Genomic DNA, 14,598 nt, shown 5'->3' on the forward strand with positions numbered 1-14,598 from the left:
GAGTCTTGGAAGTTAAGAAGAGGGTATGAATTCCATTTTAAGCTGAAGCAATTGCAGGGTTTCAAGCAATAATAGATATGATCCAACTTTCATTCTGAGTAGCCACTGTTTGAATGGACAACAGAAAACCAATAAGGTCAGCACCGATTGTCTTGGGTGACAATTCTTCCTCAAGTAGCATATTCTTCCTATTCCTCCATTCACTCTCTAGTCCTACTTCATTTTAATTTGTGGCTCAGGTCACCACCTGGCATGCTAAATACTTGTTTATTTATTATCCGATTTTCTGCAAAGAAAAGGTTTGTGTGAGGAAGAAGTTTGCCTGCATTGTTCCACCACATCCCCAGTGTTTACAACAGGGCTTGACACATAGTAGATAATCAGGAAATAGTTCTTAAAGGACAGAATTGTTCCTAATAAAGAAGGGATGAAACTTTTTGTTTTAGAAAATTGAATGCAAGGGCTGAGATTGTGGCTCAGTAATAGACCACTTGCCTAGCATGTGTAAGGCACTGGGAGCCATCCTCAGCACCACATAAAAGAATAAATAAAGTTATGTCCATCTATGACTAAAAATATTTTTTAAAAAATGAATGTGATCATTGAGACCAAATAACATAAGGATATACTTAAATTTACAACTCTAATTTTAAAACACATATAGTCAAATTTTTTACTTAAACTTCATCTTGCACTTAAATCTTTTTTCAATTTAGAAGAAGATCCATGAAGAATCTATGATGTCAGATATTTCCAGTGTTTTCAAAAGTTATTTTGACACTTGAAACTGGCTCACTTTCATTTCCTTCTTGTTCACTAAAGACAGACTCGGCATGAGTTTCTCTATCCCCATGTACTACCATCAGAGGTGTTGGTTTTTAGTAAGCCTTGAGATGTATTCAATAGAACATGGGATCCAAATTGCAGAGACCCGAGTTCTCAAACATTAAGGAGAAGAATGCAGCCTCTGGGAGAGAAAATCGTGGTTCAGTGGTGAGCTGCCTCTTTCTCCCTCCAAACTGCTCCCTGCCCCCAGTTGACTCTACAGACCAGAGAAAGGGTCAGTCTTAAGACCATATCTGGAAAGCAACAGCATAACCCCTGTACCTTACAGTCTAAGCAAATGACTGAGGCCAGAGCCTTGTGGATTACGCTCTTCCTCAGACTTCCTTCTGTTCATCGTAAGGCTATACAGCTTATTTGCATTAAGTGCTTAGAGTTCACTTATGTGTTGAAAAATACATAAATATGAAAACACATAATTCTATGGGAAAAAGCTTTAAATTCCTCAAAAATAAGTTTAAAGAAGTTTCATCATAATCCTAAAAATTGTTAATCTATCTATTATCAGTAAGGTAAAGATTCAAAACTGTGAGGTGAACTTTGGAAACATAATCTAGGCTCTTCGGCCTAATGAACTTTAACGGATCACCACCTCTCCTCCTGAGGTTTCAGTGTTCCTCTGGAAGCATTAGAAGTTGTACAAATGCATAGGAGGAGAGGTTGGCCTTGAGAGCTCTTTGGCAGTTGCTGAAAGTGTTCTGTGATGGCTTTGCCTTGGAAATCATTAACCATGGTTCTTGCAACTTCTAAAGTTTGCTATTATTAAAAAAAATTATTATCTATTTTACAGTGATCTTTCAAACCATTTATATTTTTATGTCCTTACAATGATAGTCTAAGAAAGCCACAGACAGAATGTGCTTCCCCTGTGCATTAACTTTGTATTTAAAACATTTAAACATGTTTTTAAGAATAAAGTTCCACTATTGGACACATTTATATAGGTCAATTTTATTTTGATGTGTGTTATTAGAAACTACCAATATAAACATTAGCCTGGAAAAGCTTATTGATTGTCTGCAATTTAGTAAAGCACTATTAAGCAAAGCTAAAATCATCACTATAGCAACTAATAAAGAGGTAAAAGGTCAGCAACCCTGAGAATAGAATTACCTCCATGAAGACACACTGCTCTCAGGGATGTTTATTACAGATGGGCAATATTTCTACTTTTGCACTCTACAGATTTACTGATCAGTTAGTAAGGAAAAAATAAAGATTAATCAGCTATAAAAAGGCTAGCAAACCCATTCAGAAAAAAAACCTCAAACACTGGGCAATTTTAAAAGCAAATATTTGTAAAACTATGCTTTAAACCAAATGTTGATTATAATCTCCATAGAAGAGAAATGAAGAAAAAGTATAGTCTACACTCAATAAATTATGGCAAAAGAGGACAATAATACAGCATGGAATACTTGTAATAATAGTCACCTTTCATGGGCTTATTTATTTTTCTAGCAAGTTCCACAATTTTGATCATGGAACTCTTTTTATTAGATTATTTCTAATTGGGGAGATTTTCTGTACCCACTGAGATGCATTTTCCATGGAATAAAAGCTCCATGAGAAAATATGTTAAATTCTAAAAGTGAGGTATGGGGAGTCCTGCATTACTAATTCAAGTTACTACATGCCATCGCAAATTAAATAGCAGAGAATGGGGAAATGAGGGGAAAGCATTAGCTCAGATGTGTGAGAGACTAGCTCATAAATATCTCCCCCAGAATATGTCAAACCAAGAAAATTCAAGGAAAGGAAATATAGCCATCCTTGATAACCACAGGGATTCAAAATCCAAGGATGCTCAAGTCCCTTAAATAAAATTCCGTAGCATTTGCATAAAACCTATACACAACCTCCCATATATTTTAATTCCTCTCTAGAATACTTGCAGTACCTAATACAATGTAAATGCTATGTAACAGTTGTGCTGCTTAGAGAATAAAAATGAGGGGAAAAAAGCCTGTTCATGTACTGTATAGATGGAATTTTTTTTCCTGATGTCTTCAATCTGTGGTTGATTAAATCTGTGCATGTAGAACTCACGGACATGGAAGGCTATTAGCAAAGTAGAAAAAAGGAAGGAAGAAACAAGGAAGTGAGAAAGGAAGGAGGGAGGAAGGGAAAGCAAGAGGAAGAAAAGAAAGAAAAATTCAATAGATCACTGTGGATTTTGCAACTTTCCCTAGAGCCCAGGTGGAGCTGGTGGTGGGGAAAGCCCCTGATGGTGGCTGCTGCCCACATGAAGTTCGGAATTAGTTCAGTACTTCAGCTCCTCCCAGAAGCTCACCACTCCCTCCGCTCCTTGCCACTTCTTATTTCGTGCCCCAGGGAGGCAAAATCATCCAGATGAAAGGAAAAAGATGAAACGATGTAGGCAGGATCCTCATGCTTCCTCCCCTTCTGACCTCTTATCCTTTTTTATCAAAAAATTTTTAAAAAGTACTGATGCCTAAGAGATTTAAATGGCATTCAGCTTAATAAATTTACATCTCCTTAGCATATGTTATTATGAGGAGAAGGCTTAGAATTAAGTGGAAGTATGTACTTGATTAATTGCTTCAAACAATTCATACACTGGATTCTTATTGGCTTGAACATCTCTTAGCACAATACCTGCATTCAATTTACAGGCATGTTCCCCTACCATATTTGAATATTATTCAACAGACTAAAAACTGAAGTATCACAATGAAACTATGTGTAGACACTCTTTGAGAATAGAGAATGAAGAGATATGTTCTGGCTATTTCTAAGACACAGTCCAGGAAAAGGACACAGACTTCTTCATCCAAAGTACAAATTTGTAAAAGTTTTGTGCTTCCTTCATGGAAGTTTTTGTAACAAGTAGATACAGAAACTTACAAGGGCCCAAAACACCCCTAAAGAAACTACAGGCTAATTTAGCACTGAAACTACTCCTCCTTTTACTAAAGGTTTTTCCCAAGTGAAAAGATCAATTTTTCTAGTTTCAGTTCATGAATGTGTAACTATCACATCTTCAACTATGAACATTCACATCTTCAACTAGTTGCCTTCTCACCCGACTCTACCCCTAACAATGGAACATTTATTTTTCCAGTTCATGGCTTCGGAATGTTCTCAGGTAATACATCAACCAAAAGACAATATTGCTAGAGGCGCTTTCTGATGTTTCTGTGCCTGTCCCAGCACCTGGAAAAAATGCCACCATGGTCAATTAAATGACATGATCATGTCTGTCCGTTCACTTTCCTTATAAACCTTCTGTGATACAAGTCTGTGACTTAGGAACATTGTTTACTTTTCAGGCTTCTGGGGTAAAATAATGATAATAAAAAAAAATATGTGCAGCTAAAACAGAAGAATCTATTATGGCTAAGGTCATAAAAGCTTCCACGTTGATGCAAAAGGAATATTTTCTTTTGTCAAAAACAGTGACATGCTAAACAATGAGAAATCGCTCATTAACATGTTTGTAGAGAAGTTCCAAATTGTTCAAGGAACATTTTAGCTGGGGTGGAGGTATACTAGCATAGATTTTTTTGGACTTTTCCCCTGTCATCAAGAGTTTGAGAACTTCACTGAACAAGGCTATGGAGCTAAGTCCCAAATGCTGGTTTTCAACCTGTCACCTCCCATGCAATTTTTTTTTTTTTTTTTTTGTAGAGAATTATGATACAGGCAGATACTCCACTTACACTCGCCCACCTCCCACTTGTCTATCCTAATTCTTCAAGGTGATCATTATAAGATCCCTCAGATATAATCCAGTTACAAGTTAATTTGGTTAGATTCCTCCAATGTTCTTTAATATAGGAAACAGCAAATGGTCTTCATTTTGCACACATCAAGAATAATCAGGTCAAAAATGTTGTGATCAACACTGACCTCATGTACTAAATAAGAGCAGAAGATTTTATAATCTTGATTCAACTAGAATTCAACTAAACCATACAGGAACAGAAATAACATGACAACTATTTTTACATTTTAACTGAATCAAATGAGCTATTGATGGGCCATTCCATTGTTCAGTGCTCAGTCTATGAGTGTTTATTTGCACATCATCGTCATCTGGCCAAAATTCCCAATGTTATAGCACACAGGGAGCAAGGCATGTAAAAATATTTCCAGGACAGTTTCACTTTGTGGTGCCAGTTTTCTGGAGTATGTGCAGAACATCAAAAGGCTGCAAATCTTTTACCCATTAAATCTGAACTTAATAATCATAATTTTTATAAGAATATTGGATTGAAAAATATAATCATTGACAGAAAGGTCTGAAGAACTTTCACTCAGGGAGAAATGAAATTAATAAAATGTAGGAAGGAGAATTTAAATAGGTTCCACTACTAGTTTTCCTTTATTTCAAAGCAGTAAAATGATAGTCTTTTCATCTCTGTCATCAAAATGCATATTCTCAAATGATACATGTTTGTAAAGAAATTAGATGGTGATTATCCAAAGGATATTTTAGACTTCTTTCCTTAAATCAATGCTTTATATGGGAAAAAATTAAATTTCCTTGAAAGCCACATTCATATCTCACACCTTTGTCTCCCCAGTTCATGGCAGAGAGCCTTGTTCAGTGAAGGTACTTTAAATATTGATGACAAGGAAAAAGTCACGCTTCTCTGTCCTAAAGCCTAAAGCCTATACTAGTATAACTTCCTCCACAGCTAATATATTCACACAAAGCAGCTTGTTCACTTGGAAAAGATTGATGTGTAATAATCAATTTTGACCTAGCTCAAAATGTCTTGCATATAATAATCACCCAAAACATATTCGAGTTAAAACACAATAGCATTTACATCATGGAGAGAGTCGAGTCTTACATAATGTATAATCTTCAATTTAAATTTTGTTATAAATTTCACTTTCAATTTCCAATTACATCATTATGAACAGAATTTCCTAACCTAAATCAGTGTATTTCTTTCTGAAGACAAGAAATGCTTCCTGTATTAAACTTTCAAAACACAAGTTTGACTTCTTTGTTTGCTTATACTTCAGAGCATTTTCCAAAATATAAAATCATAGCACCTTTCACTTTACAGGGAAAGAAAAGCCTGTCTGGCACACCTGTCAGGTGTGCACTGAATCCTCAGAGTGAGCTATAAATGGATTTGTTCATGTGATGGCAGAACAATTCCACAAGGGGTCCCATGAGCATTTCTCAGCATGCACATGTCACCTTATTCTGACTACAGTAAAGAATTTGTGTCTCAAATAGAAAGCCAGAAGAATGTTAAAAACAACAATTGATATTTTTTTAAAGGAATGGAGATAATAAGACTTAAACTCTCAAAAGAATAACACTCACTTTCTGAGTCTGCATTTTTTTAAATTACAGCACCCTTTAAAATTACTCATTTTTGATAAATTTGATTCTGTTTTGGCAGTTTATCTCCTTCAGAAGCAAACCTGTGGTTTGGTTGAAACAGAAGTCTAATTTATACATATTCCTAATCAATATACATGATACATTAACATAAATGATTAATCTTCCTTTTTCTTTTTATATAATGGAGAACAGAACTGGAAGGTGAGAATTGTACTGAAGTTAACAAAGCACCCACATTTTAACATTGTGCTTATAATCATTTTATTGACACTAATTATTTAAATTAGTAATAATATAATACTATTACTTCTTTTTTTTTTTTTTTTTTGGTACTGGGGATTGAACCTGGGGGAGCTTTATGACTGAGTTACATTGCCAGTTCTTTTAATTTTTATTTTGATACAGAGTCTTGATAAGTTGCTGAGGCTAGCTTTGATATAATCCTCCTGCTTCAGCCTCCTGAGTCACCGGGATTATAGGCATGCATCACTACACCTGGCAATATAATAGTATTATTAAAATATTTGAAATCAAAAAGGAAAAATCAGAAATTATTTCTAAACTTACCTTTCAAGTACTGAATTTTTAGGAGAAAAATGGAAACAAAGATGCCTGGAACTTGAAAGTTTTGGTTGAATAGTTACATATGAAGGACTGTAATTAGTATAAGCATTAAACATAAATTCCTATCAAAATTAACCCTATAAATAACCAACTTCCCTGCCCAAACTCTATAACCTTATGCTGGAAAATTTTCATGAACAATTGTAGAGTGTTCTTGATGCTATTTGATATCACAGCTATTTCTCATCATATCTTTGATGAAATCCTTCATTATAAGTTGAAGCATAACTCAGCTATTAAAGAATAAGCAACAAAATGTTTACTTCACATAGAAAAAGATTGTTTTTAATGTTGAGAAAAAAAGTATGGTATAAAATTATATCAAGCAGAAAAACTCAACCATATTAAAATAGAGAATAAATTAAACTATTGACATTGAGAATATTCTAGAACAGTGAACATAAGCTCCATACATACTGAGTGAATAAAATGAATAGGAAAATCCTGTGTCCAGTAAGGAAAAGTCAGTTACTATTCATCTTTGGGCAACTGATACCATAAGGGACACCTCGGGGATGCCAAATCCACTTTTTCAAGACAAGTCAAGAATCAAGGTTAAGCTGCTATTTTTTAAAAACTTGTAAACAATATAAATTTGTTTCTCACACTTGTGGAAACTAAGAAGGTCAATGACAAGGCACAAATTGCATGTTTGATGAGCTCCCACATTCTGCTTCACAGGTGGGACCTTCTTGCTATGACCTGATGAAAGGAACTTCTGTAGGCCTCTTTTATAAAGGCACCAATCCCATTCATGAAGACTCTATCCTCATGAATTAATCTCTTCTCCAAAGATTCCAATATATGAATGAAGGAAAGCCACAACTATTTAGACTATAGTAGCCTCTAATATTTTTTTAACATTATAAACAAAATTTTAACATTAGAACCATATTCATTTTCTTTTCCAAAAACAGCAGAGATCAAATAAAACTTGTCTGCGGGCCGGATACATTTCCTAGGCAGGTCAAACTTTGGATGAGTTGTTTTGCTGTTTGTATGTTAATTAGAATTGGATTTAATTGTGAGTAGCAGGAAAAGACAAATAGAAATTTCTTTTTTCTCCCATGTAAAAGGAATTTGAAGATGGGAGTTCTATGTTAGCTGGTATCTCCATGAAGTTGTCAGAGTTAGACTCTTCTCAGCTCCCCTGTTGCCATCTCAACCGTGTAGCATCACCCTGAGGTCCATCCACATGTTTTTTTTTTTTTTTTTTTTTTTTTTTGGTGCTGGGGATCGAACCTAGGGCCTTGTGCTTGTAAGGCAAGCACTCTGCCGACTGAGCTATCTCCCCAGCTCAAATCAGAAGTCCAACCATTACATCCAGGCAACATGGAGGAGGATGGCACATAGCTGTGCAGCTCTGTTTTGATGGACGTTTTCAGAAGCTCTCCAAAGCACTACTACTCACCTCTTCAGCCAGAACTCAAGTCTCATGGCCACCCTTAGCTGAAAGAGCAGCTGAAGATATTGTCTGTTAAGTGGACAGTTATAAGATCAGTTAAAAATATAGGTTCTACTAAGTAGGTGTTGAAAGCTACCAGATGTCTTTGAAACAATTATTGATAGTCATTTTTAACCTTAAGTTCATTCAATTTTCATTAGAAAAAAAAAAATAATTCAGATAGCATTGGAATTTGCAAGGAGTTAAACAATGTCCTTTGTCAGTTCTTTCCCATACCGAGTCCAAATGTTAATTGAATACATAAATATAACTTTGAAACTTGATGTTTTAATTTTTGTTGTGGAATATAATAAATGTAGAGTAAACTGCATATAACATTTAGGTACAATGTAATAAATAATTATAAACCACAATTCATAACCTACTTACTCCCCCATCTCCACTCTGAAATACCTCCACATGATCACAACCTTTATCCTCATTTAGGAATAATTATTTGTCTTTGTTTTTATCATTATATTTGACTGCATCTTTATCTCCTTTGGTAAATTTCAACTATGGTTTCTGTAATCCCATAGGATCTCATACTCCTATATGGTTCCTGGTCAAATTTTGGATAACTGCATACATGTTCATGAGTGAGCATGCCATAATTTTTCTTTTTTTCTACTGCCTTTGTTGGCTTTTGATATTAAAGTTATACATAAAATGAATTATGAAATATTTTATACTTACACATGCTTTGGAAGAGTTTATATAAAAATGATCTGTTCCTGGAAGTTCAGCATAATTTTCTAGTAGATGCTCTTGGGCTTTGAAATTTTATTTAAGGGAATATGTTTTTACTGCCTGCTTTAAGATTTAAGTTCTTTAATGTCCTAAGATGAGAAAAATATCTATCAATTATCAGGACAGTGCTACTTCTAAAAATCTCACTCTGAGATTGTAGACTTCTCTATTTCTCCTTACTGATCCACAACACTTTATTTAATTTTCAGGCTGTGTTCTTAAGTACACATAAAATGAACTTTTTTGATGCTGGGAAATGTACACTAAACACATGCTGCACCACTGAGCTATACACCCTGGCTCTAGTAATTTTTTTGTATTAAATTTTATTTTGTCTGCTGTTAATATGAGTAACCCAACACTTTTATTTGTTTGAAGTATAAGATATATCTTCTCTATTGCAATAATTTAAATATTTCTGTAAACTTTCATCTTAGATATGTACTTTCAAACAACATGTAATTGAATTAGTTTTTTTTTCCATTTTGGTAATCTTTGTGTAGTCTATTTACATTAATGTATTTATGTTTAATTATTATTATTTTTTCTTAAATATGTTTTAGTTGTAGATGGATACAATGCCTTTTATTTGTTTATTTATTTTTATGTGGTGCTGAGGCTCGAACCCAGTTCTTCACATGGCTAGGTGGGTGCATTACTACTGAGCCACAACCCCAGGCCCTACATATAATTATTAATGACATATATTGGTTGCTTTCTTTTTGTCGTGTCTGATGTGTGCTTCCTTTTCTTTTTTTTCTTGACTCATGTTGTATGGTTTCCATCATTCCATTTTTTTTTCCTGTTTCAGATTACAAAGAACATTCTCACTTCCTATTCTTTTATAAGTATGCACAAATTTGAAATAATGCTTAATGCAATATCTCTACTTTCCTCCTAGACCAAAGTAGGCCCTGTGAACATTTTAACTCCATTTACCTCTCCCGACATATATAGTGTGTTATTTCTATATTCAATGATCACCGATATTATTTTTTAAACAATCATAAGACTTTATTATTGATGGAGAGTCTTTAAAATCAGTCACATAGTTAATTTTCTTTTCATTCCTCCTTAATGTCAGAACTTTGGCGTTACTTTCTTTATGCCTGAAGTGCATCCTTTGGAAATTCCTATACTCCTTGATCACTACATTTCTTTATTTTCTGCACACTGTAATTCCTGTATTACTTCAAAATTGTCTTTGCTTTACATTCATGCTTTAAAGATAATTTTACTGCATACAGAATTTTGTTGTTTTCCAAACATGGAAGATATAATTTCACTTTTTTCTCTTTTTACTTTTGCTATTAATAAGATGTCAGTCCTGCTGTAGCTCTTTTGAATTTGATTTACCTTTGTTCTCTGTAATTCTTAGGTTCTCTCTTTGCTTTGGTGTTCTATAGCTTTATAATGAGGTGTTAAGGTTTGGATGTCTTTGTATTTGTCTCTTGATTTTCGTTAAATTTCTGAGATTTCTGGACTGGCATACTTCATCAATTCTGGAAAATTCTGAACTGTTATCTCTGCACATAAACATCTTTGCCCAATTTTTGTCTCCTCTCTTTTGGACTACACAAAAGCAGATGATACATTTTACATCTTCCTGTTTGCTATCCTCTTCATATTTTCCATTACGTGTTCTCTACATATATACTGCACATAAAATAACTTCTTCTGACTTGTATTTCAGATCCCTAATTCTCCCTTCAATTGTTGTTATACCAGTGTTGTCAAATCCATTCCTTCAGTTTTTAGTTATTTTTTTTTAATTTGAAGGAGTGTTCTTCTGTTACTGTTCACATCTGCTAGATCACTTTCTCATGGTTTCCTATTCTCCAAAAACTATATTCAAATTTACCTTTTATTCCCTTAAATTTAAAAGCCTACACAGTCTGTAAATTTTGTCTGTTAACTACAACCTATGAAACCATCATTTCTTCTGGTGTGTGCTCTTTTCTGTTGGCTCTTACTCAGCTCCTTTTGGAGTGCTTGGTTAGTCTGCACTATGTACCAATCATATCCTTCAAAGTATGTTTGCTGTGTCTCTTTGAGGCCCATTTTTTTATTTTTTATTTTTTTATTTTTTACAGACTGCAGTTTGATTCACTGTAAACAAATGGGGTTATCATTTCATTTCTATTGTTGTGCCAGATGTAGATTCATACCATTCATATAATCATATGTATACATAGGTTAATGATGTGTGTCTCAGTCCACCATTTTTCATACCTGCCCCTCTTGTTTTTTCTTTATGTAATCTAATCTAAAGTTCCTCCATTCTTCTCTCACCCCCAAAGTGTCTTCCTCCAGAGAGTGTTTGTACTTTCTTCTGACAGGCAGTTAGGGTCCCCTTAGTGACTCTAACTAAATTAAAGAAAGTATTTATCTGGAGAGTCCTGCTCTACCCAAGCAGCAGAAACATGATAGCCGGCCCATGTTTGTTCACAGGTCCTCAGGACAAATTATTGTTTTTCTATTATTGCTTCCATTTACTTATTTATTTGTAATAAGCCCAAACCCCCCACTTGTGGTTAGAAAGAGAACAGTTTATTTGTGGTTGAAATTTGCAGTAAGAAATGAGAGCTTTGACATCTCAAGTAAACATGGGGAGTTTCTTTTAGACTACCTAACTTGGGCAAATCAAATTGAGTTTGCCTTGAAACTTGAGCCCCCAAAGAACAAAATCCCAAACTTATATCATTAGTAAAAACAGCTCCATATGAGGAAAAAAGAATCAGAGAAAAATATCAGAAAGTTAAATCATCAAGCTGTAAACAATGAGGTGTACACTACTGGCAGAAAGAAACCTGGAAGTAGGGTGGTGACAATGAGAATGTTTCCAGATTTCTCATCATGTGAGTCAGTGAATTCTTTTATTATTGAAGACGATGTTATCTAATTTTCCTATGCTTTTAGTTGAAAACACCCTAATACATCATCTTTTTAATCTTTGCCAATCTAATAGTATGTCATTGTTTTAATTTCTCTTCCAGTTCTTCCTGAGGTGTACATCGTTTCAATACTTGACCACCTTGGGGTTTTCTTTTCTGCAAAATTTGTGTCCTTTGCTCACTTTTTCATTTAATACCCACCCTCTCTCTCCTCTCCTCTGATCCCTCTCTAGTCTCTCTTCCTCCCTCTCTCTCTCTCTTTTAAAATAGTTAACTTTCCCCAGTTACATATGCTATAAATATTTCTACCAATATTTAATTTATCTCTTAGTTTTATTTGTGTTCTCTTTTATCATCCATTATTATTTTCGTTTTCATGTAGTCAATTTTATCTCTTTTCCTTTTATAGCAGTGAGTTTCCTGTCTTATTTAAGAACAGCTTCCATACTATAAAGTCATAAAAATCTTTTTTTCTAAATTTTCCTCTGACATTTAAATTGTTTTATATGTCACAATTAGATATTTAATCAAGCTGCAATTTATTTTTGTATATGGTATGACACTGTGGTACAACCCTGTGTTCTTCCAGATGGATAGATAATTATGCCAGTATCATTTCAAAAATAAACCATCCTAGAATTTTCACTTTTGCCAAGTTACACTTTAGATGTCCATAGAAATCCTTTTGGTACACATGAAAATGCTAAATAAAATATAAATGAAAAAATTTTTTTTCTATTTTATGATTAAACGGGTGGAAAAAATAAATGAATTGCTCAGCAACCACAACGACAGTGCAAATGCAGAGAGGTGCCTGAGCACAGGGGTGGCATTTGCCCTGGCAGTATCTGCCAGATCTTAGGGCCAAGTGCTTGGTTTACAAAATCAGGATAGTTCCTGAAACAGTGAAAGATCAGGACAGAGATCCTTACCAATTCAGGCAACTATGAATGGTATCTCCTTGAAAACAAGGCAGAACAAAAGGTGTTCCACAGAGAGACAAAGTGTGCCCTCCTCTGTCTCAACCTTGGCTTTGGGTAGAGCAGACAAAGGAAGATAAACACTTCTCTCTGAGAGTTCCTCACCACAGTTATGTACCATACAGGCAAGCTTAGAGCCAGGATTCACTCTACATACTGGTCCCAAAGACCTAATCCTAACATTGAATGGATTGGGCTCAGTAACATCCACAGACACATTTGACAAAGGCCAACAAAAATCTTCACTGAAGGAACACATTTTGAATACAGGCTTCAAAATTCCCTCAGATAAGGACCACAAAAACACAAGCTCACAACTTTAAAAAAAATCAAAAAACATCCCAGGAAAGAAACCAGCAAGAATATGAGTCAGCAGAATCTAAAAGAGCAATATGAAAGTCTCAGAAATGGTAGATATTGAAATTATCAGAGATTCAAAGATTAAAAAATAGGAACAAAAGAGTTTGAAAGAAATAGAGGATAGAGACAGAAAACCAAATTAATACCAAATATGTAAAGGCACTGTGAGGAGAAATGAGGGGAACAGATTACAGGGCTCACAGACAGAACCCACTGCAGGGACAAACATCCCAAATGTCCTCCACAGAGAGTGGGACTCTTTCACCCAACCTGATTCTTCCCACAGCACATACTAATTTATGCAAATATCTTTTTCCCTTTTGAAATGAAAATATTCTTGAATAGTTAAGGATTATTTTTATTTCTGAAGATCTTTCTTTCCCCCACCAAAACAGCTTCTCTCCTCATCTTAGAGGAAGCTGAGAGAGGACAATCCTGCTCATGTTGTGACCATGCAGGAAATAAAGTCTGAGAGCGCTAGATGAAGGGGGTTAGAGTCCGAGAGAAGAGCCTAGCATCCTGAAAGTTGGGCAGATATTGCCAGAATTGAAGAAAATTCTTATCTGGTCTAAAAATAAACATGTAGAGGAAATTATGGTAAGCTCTATAAAACATAGAGGTTTCTCTTGTTTAACTGATTTGCATAATCTATATTTAATTTTAAAATATTCAGTCCTATAAATGTTTTGTAGAAATAATAGTATATTTGTTGTTTGTAGACATGAACTTGAAATACCAGTCAAATAAAGGACTGTTTTAACATTTAAAAAATACTGTTTGTGATAACCAGTTGAACTTAGAAGATCATTTATTCCTTGACATCAAAGGTTCAGGGAAGAGGTTTTCCTAATAGTATATTTCTAGCAAAATAAATTACTTCTAGCAAATAAAATGATTATTCCCTAAAAATTAAACACACATAGTATCAAATAAGAAGGTGTTTTTTTTAAGGGCAAATAAATGAATTCAATGTGATCTAAATTAAATTTTACTCATAATAATCTGAATTAATTTCACTTAAATTTAATCCATTTTAGTATTTAAAATGAATAGCAAGAAGTTTTTAAAGGTCATTTAAAAAGAAAATATGTGAAATTAAAATCATAACTAAATTTTAGTTTTTATACTAGCAAATTAAAGTCATAAATGTCCTTGCTCCCATTTAAAACTACTACACTTTAAATATCAATTAAAGTACTGTTTCTTGAACTGTGAACAAACCTATTAGTGGGATCCGACTAGCATTTTTACTTAATGAAATGGCAAGATTCAAAGCACCTCACACATTTTCAAGGTAAGTATGCTTTGTGAAAATCTTGTTTCATTATGCATGTGGGGTGGGGGAAATCAAGTAGAATGCATTTCTATGTG

The 14,598-nt window shown here is 34.2% G+C and overlaps 1 protein-coding gene across 5 annotated transcripts in view; it reads right to left on the reverse strand.

The window, feature by feature from the left end:
• Positions 1–14,598, reverse strand: part of ACVR1C (activin A receptor type 1C) — a 72,599-nt gene that overhangs the window by 25,839 nt on the left and 32,162 nt on the right. The window lies entirely within an intron of this gene.

Source organism: Sciurus vulgaris (genome assembly GCF_902686455.1).
Source record: "Sciurus vulgaris genome assembly, chromosome: 3".
Lineage (NCBI taxonomy): Eukaryota > Metazoa > Chordata > Mammalia > Rodentia > Sciuridae > Sciurus > Sciurus vulgaris.